General features: G+C 35.0%; 1 long non-coding RNA gene across 1 annotated transcript; it reads right to left on the minus strand.

Annotated features, from left to right (window-relative positions):
• Positions 1 to 7823: 7823 nt before the first annotated feature.
• On the minus strand, positions 7824 to 10152 carry LOC113084937 (uncharacterized). Its single transcript, XR_003283892.1, has 2 exons — positions 9898 to 10152; positions 7824 to 8666 (listed from the first exon to the last, which is right to left on the minus strand). It is a non-coding gene; the product is annotated as an uncharacterized LOC113084937 (long non-coding RNA).
• Between the last annotated feature and the right edge of the window lie 1214 nt (positions 10153 to 11366).

Genomic DNA, 11366 nt, shown 5'->3' on the forward strand with positions numbered 1-11366 from the left:
CAGACTGCAAACAACCAGTGATTTCTGCCAGATACAGCAAAATACAGTACAGTACAAGTTTGGAAACATTACTATTTTTAATGTTTTTGAAAGAAGTTTCTTCTGCTCATCAAGCCTGCATTTATTTGATCAAAAATACAGAAAAAACTGTAATATTGTGATATATTATTACAAATTAAAATAATAGTTTTTAAATGTATTGTACTTTAAATTATCATTTATTTCTGTGATGCAAAGCTGAATTTTTAGGATCATTATAAAAAAAAAGAAAAAAAAGAAGCTATGTTTTTAAAAATATAAATATTTTGTAATAACAATATACACTGGTCAGTAATTTGGGGTTAGTAATTTTTTTCTTTCTTTTTTTTAAATAAAATCAATACTTTTATTCAGCAAGGATGTGTTAAATTGACAACAAGTGAAAGTAAAGAAAATATATTAGTAGAATATATATTATTAGAATGTTTATTTTATATTTAATAAATGCAGTTCTTTAGAACCTTTTCTTCATCAAATCTATGAGACAGCAGAACTGTTTCCAACACTCATAATAAATCAGAATATTAGAATGATTTCTAAATGATCATGTGATCGACTGATGTTACATGTGACACTGAAGGCTGGAGGAATGATGCTGAAAATTCAGCTGCGCATCACAGTAATATTTATTTTTATTTTTTTATTTTTTTTTAAGTATATTCAATAGAAAACTATTATTTTAAGTTGCAATAATATTTCACAATATTACTGTTTTTTCTGTATTTTTGTTCAAATAAATGCAGACTTGAAGAACGGAAGAAACTTAACATTAAAAATAGTAATGTTTCCAAACTTTTGGTCTGTACTGTATATAAATAAATGAATTGTATCTTGCATTCTATCTGACCAAGCCAAAAAGTTTCACATTCTCGTACGTACAAACAGCCATTTTCCATGAAACATCCAGTATCGCTGAATTATGTACGAAAAGATCTTTAGTAATTTTTCAACTGTGACATATCTGAAGAAAGCCTGTGCAGCGAGAGTGAATCTGAATGTCTGGCAAATAATTCATGTCAGTCAGTGTGTGTGCTTACGTGAAGAGAGGTGTTAAAAGATGAAACCCTGTTCATTTCACACAGTCACACAAGCCAAAATACAGCGATAGTCAACACACCCACACACACACACACACACACACACACACACACACACACACACACACACACACACACACACACAGGGACTAATGCATAGCCTGCATGATAAATGAAAGTGGTGTATGACGTGCTGCAAACACATTTCACACGACACAACGGCTCACTCCAAAACCCAGTGAGTAGCCTACATATGCTGCATTTGAAAGAAATAGTTCACCAAATATGATAATTTCCTGAAAACACACTAACCCTCAAGCCACCCTAGACGTAGATAAGTATTTCTTCATCAGAACAGATTTGCAGAAATGTAGCATTGCATCACTTGATCATCAATGGATCCTGTGCAGTGATTGGGTGCCGTCAGAATGAGAGTCCAACAGCTGATAAAAACATCACAATAATCACTCCTGTCAAGATTAAATCTATAGCAGAGATAACATTTCCAGAATGAATTGCTTATTCAGAAAAAGAAAGAAACACTACAAATAAATGTCTAATTAAAGAAGGACTTTTTTTTACACAAAATGCACCTGTATAGTGCATTTGAATGCTTTTTTAGCAACTTGCCCATGCTGAACTCAGTTGAAATCAGTTGTGAAGTGTCTGCTGTGAGATATGAACAGAATATCAATGTGCCTCCGAGTTACAGAAACTCTTTGGTTTTAATAAAGTGAAGTATTTCTGTGCATGTTAAAATGGGATGAGAGAGAACAAGTAGAAAGACAAGAGAACAAAACATGAGCAAAAGTCTTTTCAAGCAGTTCAATATTTGACGGGTCTACATGAGCTTATTTCACCTAATCTCTTCCTAGATTGACTGAAATAGATGTTTGACTATTACCATAATGTCTGGCCCATGCACTTTTCAGCTTATTCAGGCTAAATCAGGACACTTTTAACAGGAACATTGGTTTTATTTTATGTTTTTATGTTAGACAATTTTTATTTTTTTTTGCAGACAAACACATTTACAATATTCATTATGAATATTTAATCACATATTTTATAAAATATATTCAAAATTTTATCCATAAATTTTTTTTTCTATTTTCGAAATAAATATATTTATTAAAATTAAAATATTAAAAATATTTATTTATTATGAGTTTATTGAAATATTATGACTTAATATTATATTATTTAAAATAGCTGTTTTCTAGGTGAAAATATTGTAAAAATTGAATTTATTCTTGTGATGCGCAGCTGAATCTTGATGAATGTAAAGCTCAAAGAACTGCATTTATTGGTCTGTATTGTCACTTTTATTCAATGTAATGCACTTCTGCAATAAATAAATAGATTTTGCCATCTCATTAAATAATAAACACCTGACTGACTGACTACCAACAAGAAGCAAATCTTGATTCATGGGTGTCAAAAGGCTACTGGCCATTTTTTAAATTGCTCCAACTTCTGTACCTGTATAGGAAATAAATCCGAGCTGAAGAAACTGTCTAATGTTGAAGAGCCGCTGAAAAGAGACGGACAGCCAGCTCATGTTTGTTCACCGTGTCGCTTGAGTGGCCTGATCGATGTGTTCGAGTCTGACCATAGATTAGTGATTATATGAGCCCCGGATCAATAGGACAAGGACGATTATCCTCTGCTTATTTGTCTCACTGGCAGGTTTGCCCACTGCATTTCCATAAAATCCATCAGAACACACACCTAGTTCAGAATGTTAATTGGACGACTCTATAATGCAGCAAATCGATTCAAATCGATCTGTTCCCACATATACAACGTATTCAGATGTAGCAGCAGCAGAATCGATAATGGAGAGTTGTAGGAGAGATAATACGGTGTTATTAAATTATGGACAGTAAATGTGCGGAAATTATAGTGTTGTGAAAAAAGTTAATCAGTTGTATGAAAAGGCTTCTCTTTTATCAGTATATGTGAGCAAACAGTGGAGCTTCATTAGAACACCACTGACTGATAAGGGTGATATAATATTATATATTAATGCATTGCTAAAAAAAATGCCTAAATTAGCCTAAGATGGTTTGCTGGTTTAAGTCTTGTTTTTCCAAGCTGAAAAGTGTCCAAAGCCCCTCTCTAAAACGGATGATACCAGCAAACCAGTTGTCCTGCACAATATGGTCAGAAAGACAACTGGTCCTTTTTTTTTTTTATAGCCGCAACACAAGCCAGGCATGAGACCGTTTTATGATGTCATTCTGGCTTTGGGCCTCCAGACACAATAAAAAGCACTCAGATGGATCCATAGCAAACTCAAAGGTCTGCAGACATCTGAGCCTCGAGCAGAAGACTTTCCCGAGGTGAACCTGAGAAGCGTGTGTTTATTAAACTGCCTTGAAGTACAAGAGCGTGAAGATCTGCTCCAGTGCAGAAGAAATATTTACTGCATCTATTAAACATTAGTTTCTCCTTGAATTCTGTGGGATGAGTGTTTGCTTCAAGCTAATTAATCACTGCAATAGAAAATAAACACAATCCCTTTAAATGCCACAAAAATAAAAACAACATAAATAACCCTGAAAACAGAATCACACTATAAATAAACCTCTATGTCAAGCAAAAACACCTGAAATTATTGCTCTGCTCCAAAACCTAGTTAGCTGCCTTTAAGGACGTGAATGCAGGCATCTTAACCATTGATTCTTCCCATTTTGTCACCTTTACTGATGCCAATGTTAATGCTGCCAATACAGAGCACAATAAATCACTCATGTATGAGGTTACACTTCAGTTACAGCAACGGTTCAACTAAAAACTGTAAGCACACCCTCACGCCTTCCAAGATGTAGAAGAGTTCGCTTCTTCATCAGATTTAGAGAAACGTGGCATTATATCATTAGCTCACCATTAGATCCTCTGCAGTGAATGGGTGCATAATCATAAATCAATCAATCAATGTTTAATTGCAGTGAGTTGTACAGATTTTGCGAGACTTTTGCATGAATTTGGGTCATTTATTGAGTCAGATGGCAAAAAAATCAGGCCAGTCCACCTAAAATCACCCCAGAATTACATAATTTGGCTGATTTGTGTGTCTGTATTTGTACACAGACGTGGTTTATGGAACGCTGCGGATGAGGTTCAATGGAGGATGTTCCTCTCCAATCAGAGCCGGCTGTGATAGACCACAAACACAATCACAGTGAAATATGGATTCAATTTAGCCTTCGCCCCTCCTGTATGAATATATATCAGTTATATTAAAATCAGAACGGCACAAAGTGATTCACAGAAAACAGCAAAAGAATTTCAATAAAGAAGAATCAATGCATCTGTTGGTAACAAGACATCTATAGTCTGAGACCGTTAGCGTCCAGCTTAGGACTAAGCTCTGCTTTTGCATTACAATTATTGTTTCTTGTCGATCAAAAGTGAAGGCAATACATTACGCGTTGGCATCCTCAATCTGCCGTGACAGGACATCATTTCACACTGACTTACGGCCTGTTATTGATTTCCTGACCAGAGATGTTATTTCAGCACATAAATGACACTGGGTTTGTTCCCTGTCTTTATTTCACCGCTGCGTTTGTAAATTGCTTAAGCAAATGCAATCATCTTTTCTCGCAAGGTGACGGTTTCATCACCTGTGATGTGACACATATACCGAACACACTTAAAATGAGGCACAACAGATTGCTTAGGATGAACAGAAATGGATGTCAGGCACAAGATTCGCTCAACATTTGAGCCAGAGGATGTAAAAAGAGTTACATAAGAGTTGTCTATAAGTGATATGAGCAGAGAGGTTTAATTCCTCTGAAAGAGCATCTAATAAAATAATACAAACAAAATAACAAATACTGTACAATCACCGTAATAAGAACAAGAAAACTGGATTGCTCTAACTGACTGGAATCAAAGCTGCCCGGTGTTATTTTAGTATGACTAGTATCATATTTATAATGTATGTTTTTTTTTTTCGATTTTGTTTTTCATTCAGTTGAAGGTTTAGTAATTTATTTATTTTGTGTCATTTTTGTAATTTATTTTTAAACATATATAATACATCTTTAAGTTTTTTTATTTTTGTACATCAATTTAAACTAAATGAAAATGATAAATGTTGCTGAAATAATGTTTTTAAGTTGATTTGAAGTTTCTTTTATTGTATTTCACTCAAAAAAAATGCTATTTGTGTTTTTATTAATATTTTGAATTTTATATAATTTACATTTTCCTTTTTTAGTTGAAGTTTTAGTAATCTAGTTGTTTATTGTTTATTTTTTCATTATTATTAATAATCTTATTTTTAAACATGCAGTTTTATTTCAGTTTTAGTTATTTTACATCAAGTTAAGATTGAATGAAAAATGTTGCCTTGTTTTTTTTTATATATATATATATATTTCAATTTATTGTTTCATGTAATAAACTGAAAGCTTAAAACTGTTATAGCTTTTTTTAAAGTTTCAAATAACCATAATAAAAATAACAACATTTGTTTTCATTATAAAATTGCAGTATTACATTGAAAGTTACATTATAGTATATTCCATTGTTTCATTCAATTAAACAAACCATATTCTTTATTTATAATTTCCTTTTATCCAGAACTAAATAAAATAAAATTTCTAGATACTATACTCTGTATTTCTATTATTAACTTCTTAAAAACTCATAAAGACAAGCAGTTTGTTTCACTGGACTATCCAAGGAGCAAAACACACTAGTTCTCACTCATTTGGGATTTACAGAGTTAAGTCATTTTCTGCTTCTGGTTTAAATAGAATTGAATTTGCTGCCGCTGTTGTATTAGGCCTCAATAATTCTGTAATTAACATGAAGGAAAAACTACTGACAGTCCAGCAGAATATTTTCCCATGCAGCATCCTCTAATAAACAACAAAGTCATTTGTCTCATGGAAACATATTCTGCTAAATGAATGCAGCCTCACTGCTCAATGAAGTGTAAAATATAACTTTGTGTCTATTTCAGTTCTGACAGCAGTGTGACTAAAGTGATACTAAGTTAAAAAAAGGATATTTTGAAGAAAACTAAGCTACTTAACTGAAGCTCAGCCTGGAGACTGACTGAATTTGATCATGAAGTGCCTGAATATGACCTTTCCTTTCAAAGGGGATCTTCAGCTGGATTAATCAGGTTAGATGCTGATAGCGTACCGTGGGAAACTGCCTCAGTCGGGTATTAATGTCATGACGTGTCTGATGCCGTGGGACGTTTCTGGGACTGTTTATCTATTTCTCTATGATTTCACACGTTCTTCAGTTCCCAGTGACCCAGCAGCGCCATCTCTAAAACACATTTACATAAACGCACACGGGTCGTTCCTGCAAATACGTGAACACAACTTACCACACAAGCAAGTTGGATTGCAACAATTTTAAAGAAAGGGAATGGTTTACCCAAAAATGAAAATGCCAAGTTAGTTTCTTCTTCAGATTTGGGGGAATTCAGCATTACATCACTTGCTCACCAATGGATCCCACTCCAGTCCATCAGTTGATGTCTTGTGAAGCCAAAAGCTGAGTGTTTGTAAGAATCAAACCCATAATTAAGAATGTTTTTGGCCAAAATATGAGTCTATAATAATCCATAAAAAAAGTTCATCATCTAGAGTCCTCTAATATGTGTCAACATATTAGTTAAGATGTGTTCGGGATTGTTTTCACTTATAAAAGGTGCTTGATCTGTGCACATTTTATTTCTGATTGAGACCAAACGACTTCACTGGAGAAACCAATATTACAGATAGAGGACCCGCATTTTAGCTGGAAGCAGTGGTTTGACATAAAAAAACACCTCTTACAAAAGTAGATTTTGGTCTTCTCAGGACATTAACTGATGGACTGGAGTGGTGTGGATTACTTGTGGATTATTGTGATGTTTTTATCAGCTGTTTGGACTCTCATTCTGACGGCACCCATTCACTGCAGAGCATCCATTGATTAACCAATGATATAATGCCACATTTCTCCAAATCTGACAAAGAATCAAACTCATATACATCTCGGATGCCTTGAGAGCGGGGAAAATGATATTACATTTTCATTTTGGTGTGATTCATTAAAAATAAATGCAACAGTATTTTAAAGAAGAGTCAAACACACATTCTTTGCAGAATCCAAAATGTTGTGCATGACTTGACACTTAAACACCAAACCCCAATCCAGTGTGATTTACACAATCTGCCATCTTTAGATGATGAATGCTGCATGTTTAAGACCAATGACTTCATGCCAAACATCAGAATTACACAATGAATCAGTTCACTGAGACCAGAGCAGTAATTCTGACTGAATGTGCTGTGAAAGTGACCTTGAACATACTAACACGCTCTCCAGCATATCTCCTCCCTCAGCTCACAGAAGATGCTCTGTTGATAATGCATGCATGAGTCAATGCTTTGCTATTTTCAAAACCTTTTTAGTAAAGTGAAAGCTGGCAGGCTTTATGATGCAAACAAGCCTGCCAGTTTTCACAATCACTGTCGTTGGGATTCAGCTCCACGTTGTACTAAAAAGCTGAATGGAAGACGTAGCTTTTCAACAAGCAATGAGTTAATGACCTCACCTCAGACTCCACTTTCTCCCTTTCCAGACTGGTTTTGCAGTGGTTGACCTGCGGTAACATCACACAAACACAGCGGACGGAGGATGACGTTATCCTGACAAAACAAACTTGAAATCTGCGAGATGTCAACGATGCACTGGATTAATTAGCACCAAACAAGAGGCACGTTACAAATACACTGAGTTTATTCAGAAGTCAGTAGTGGGTTTAGAGCAGTCAATGTTATCAGTATGCTTGTATGTGGTTTATATGCTGGATTGGTACAATGACTTTAAACAACTACACAAATAAAAAATACAATTAAAAAATATATATGTAATAATACCTTTACACTCCCTCTTATTGGAAAACCAAGCCCTTTTTGGATAAAAAAAAATGCCAATTTTTATAAACTTCAAATACAAAAAAGGATAAAAAATATAAAAAATAAAACAATAAAATAAAATCATATATACAAATACCTCTGTACATAAATGTGTATATAGAGGATAAAAATATCATGTAAAAATGAGAGAAAGAGGAAACTTTGATTGTGGTTTGAATTGGTCACGCGTCTCAATGAGAATGTGCATACAAAGCGAGAAAAAACCTAAAGGGAGAAAACCCTGGATTCATCTCAAGTGGAGTTTTAGTTAGACATGCACCATCTGCCAAAAATACCCAGAATTCCCTGACTCCAGCTACACTGCGTCTATATTTGCTGTCGTCTGACGCCTGGAGTGATGTGGAATAGAGCTGGTGTTGTCACTGGGGTGCATGCTCCGAGGTCTGATCCGGATGTGGACGATCATCAGCCGTTGAGCGGAGGAGTGAGGTGAGGGATTCATCATGTCATTCTGTCAGGGATGTTGACGGGAAATCGTTGGAAGAGGGCCGATGCGGATGTCTCCGTTCTGACGATGGTGTCTGCTGGCTTACTGGACGATTCCCGAGTCGATGGAGGTCTGCTTGCGAGTGGTCTTCGGAGGAGGAGGAGGAGGGGTCTTCATGGGTAGCGGAGGCGGAAGGTGCTGGAAAAATGAGGAAGAGAGAGATGGAGTTTTTAAAACACTTGCGTGAAGCATTAACTCGAGTCACTAGAGAGATCAGATGGTGCAGCTTGTCCACGCAACATTACTAAAGCGCTTCCTTTCTGCTCCAAGTCAAGTCTCTGATGATCTGGTCTCTTCGCAAAAGAATGAATGAATACATTTAAAATAAATAAATATATTTATCATATTTAAATTTTGTTCCTTTTGATATCAGATTTTTTTTGGTGTATTTGTAAAACAAATATTGGTCTAATCTCTATCTTTAAGGAGTACTAACAGATTAAATAAAACAAAATAAAGTCTCTGTGAAATATGAAAGCAACAATGAACTAATGAATGAAAAAGAAATAATCAGTCAAATCTCTAATCTTAAATTACTATGAGCAATTATAATAAAGTGATCGTAATTGAATCAATAATAAAGTAAATCTAATACTAATAAAAAAGAAAAAAAAACTTTTCAGATGTTTGGGTTAAGGATAATTATATTTTTTTATAAATTAATATTTTATTTCAGCCAAAATGCACTGAATTGATCAACAGTAAAACACACACACACACACACACACACACATACACACACACACACACGCACACACACACACACATATATATATATATATATATATATATAAATATAATGCTGTTCATGGTTCACGACCAAAAAATACTAAAGAAATGACCAAATTAGTGTATTAAAATTATTTCTGAAGGATTTTTGAAAATTCAACTTTAAGGAATAAGCTATATTTTGAAGTATATTCAATTATTTGAAATGAAATAATATTTCACTGTATTTTTTGATCAAGTAAATGCAGACTTGAGCATAAGAGACTTCTTTCGACCCCAAGCCTTTGAAGATTAAGTGCATCATAAAATAATATTTTATATCCTGCCGTCATACAGCAAAGAACTTCAAGCCGTTTCTACCTTTAACACTGTAATGTGTCGTAACTTCCAGCAGCTGCAGAGAAGTTCAGGTTATGGGTTAATTAAACAGTGTCTGAGATTATTTAAAGTAAAATCCTGCAGAGAGAACGAGACTCAAGGGCACAGTCACACTTCTGCTGTGTGTAAATCACGGCGCTCGGTGTGTCTACACTGATCATCCTCAGAGCTGAGCAACAGGAAGACACGGCTTCATGGATTTGTAACCACTAATGATCATGTGAAAATAATGGAAATGAAGATCACTGATGGAGTGTTTTACCCGCTGGTGTGGCAGTGGAGGAGGGGGCGTGGTCGGACTGGCCAGGTCTGAGTTGTCCATCAAGTTTCCATAGTCGCCCATGCTGCTCTTGACAGGAAGTGGGGGCGGAGTCTCACCCTTATCTCCATAACCCGTCCCATTCAGCTCTAGATCTGCATTGAAACAAGATAGAGATCAACATGATGATGCATGCAGTTTTCACCTGTGCCTAGAACTCAATGTAAATCAGTTGTTTTAGGAGGCCTAGCACAGATGACGACATGCGGTGCAAACTCCGAATCAGACAGCGGGCTGAACCCATGGGAAGAGAAAACGCCTCGCACTCGAGCCTGGATCCATTACACGTCACTTCACAAGACCAGATCAGACACGCTTTCATCGGAGTTATTTAACACCTCTGCAGCCTCCCAGAGTCCTGCGTTTCACGTCTGAGCGTTACGCTTGTGTGTCATCACACTACAGCATGAGACGGAGCACAAGACGTCAGCAAACGGCTCGTTCTCTAAAGGTTTAAGGAGGGAGAACGTTTGCTTGTATTTAGATTCACCGGCTGCTACAGGACTGCCACATTCAAAAACATATGATCATGAATACAAGATCATCAAAACAAAGATGGAGGACAATTCTACCAAAAGATTCTTTAAACTGTAAACATTTTTCTGGATAAATAAATCCTTAAAAGTGTGTCCTGATAAAAATCGAGCAGAATCAAAAGTACGTTTTATAGATTAGTTGATATAGTGGGAGAGAAAAAATTACCACAACTCATTCATTTCAATGAGAAATTAAGGAAAAAATGGTTATTTATAGAAAGAAAAACACTGTATAGGGTTTGAATGCTTTTAACCCCTCAGATAAAGCCAGAAACTGATATTCTTTTAAAACTAATATAAAAAAATGAGTATGCAAATGACTCTACTACTACTGCATGCTCTACTGCTCCGGGTGTGTGTTCACAGTGTGTGTGTGTGTGTTCACTGCTCCGTGTGTGTGCATTTCGGATGGGTTAAATGCAGAGCACAAATTCTGAGTATGGGTCACCATACATGGCTGAATGTCACGTCACTTTCACTTTCACTTTCACTTTCACTACCGTTCAAAAGATTTGGGGTTGGTAAGATGTTTTTCTAAAGAAATTAATACTTTTATTCAGCACGGATGCATTAAATTGATTAAAAGTGACACAAACATATTTACAGTATAATGTATTTGTATAATGTGTATATATATATATATATATATATATATATATATATATATATATATATATATATATATATATATATATATATACTGTTTGAGTTTTCTATACACAAAGGACAAATTCAGCATTGGATCACAGGAATAAACTACATGAATGAAATGTATACAAATAGAAAACAGCTCTTTTGAATTGCAACATTTCACAATATTCCTGTTTTCACTTTTTTTTAACCAATTTAGTGATGAACTTAAATATATGTATATTA

Source organism: Carassius auratus, unplaced genomic scaffold (genome assembly GCF_003368295.1).
Source record: "Carassius auratus strain Wakin unplaced genomic scaffold, ASM336829v1 scaf_tig00040939, whole genome shotgun sequence".
Classification (NCBI taxonomy): Eukaryota; Metazoa; Chordata; class Actinopteri; order Cypriniformes; family Cyprinidae; genus Carassius; species Carassius auratus.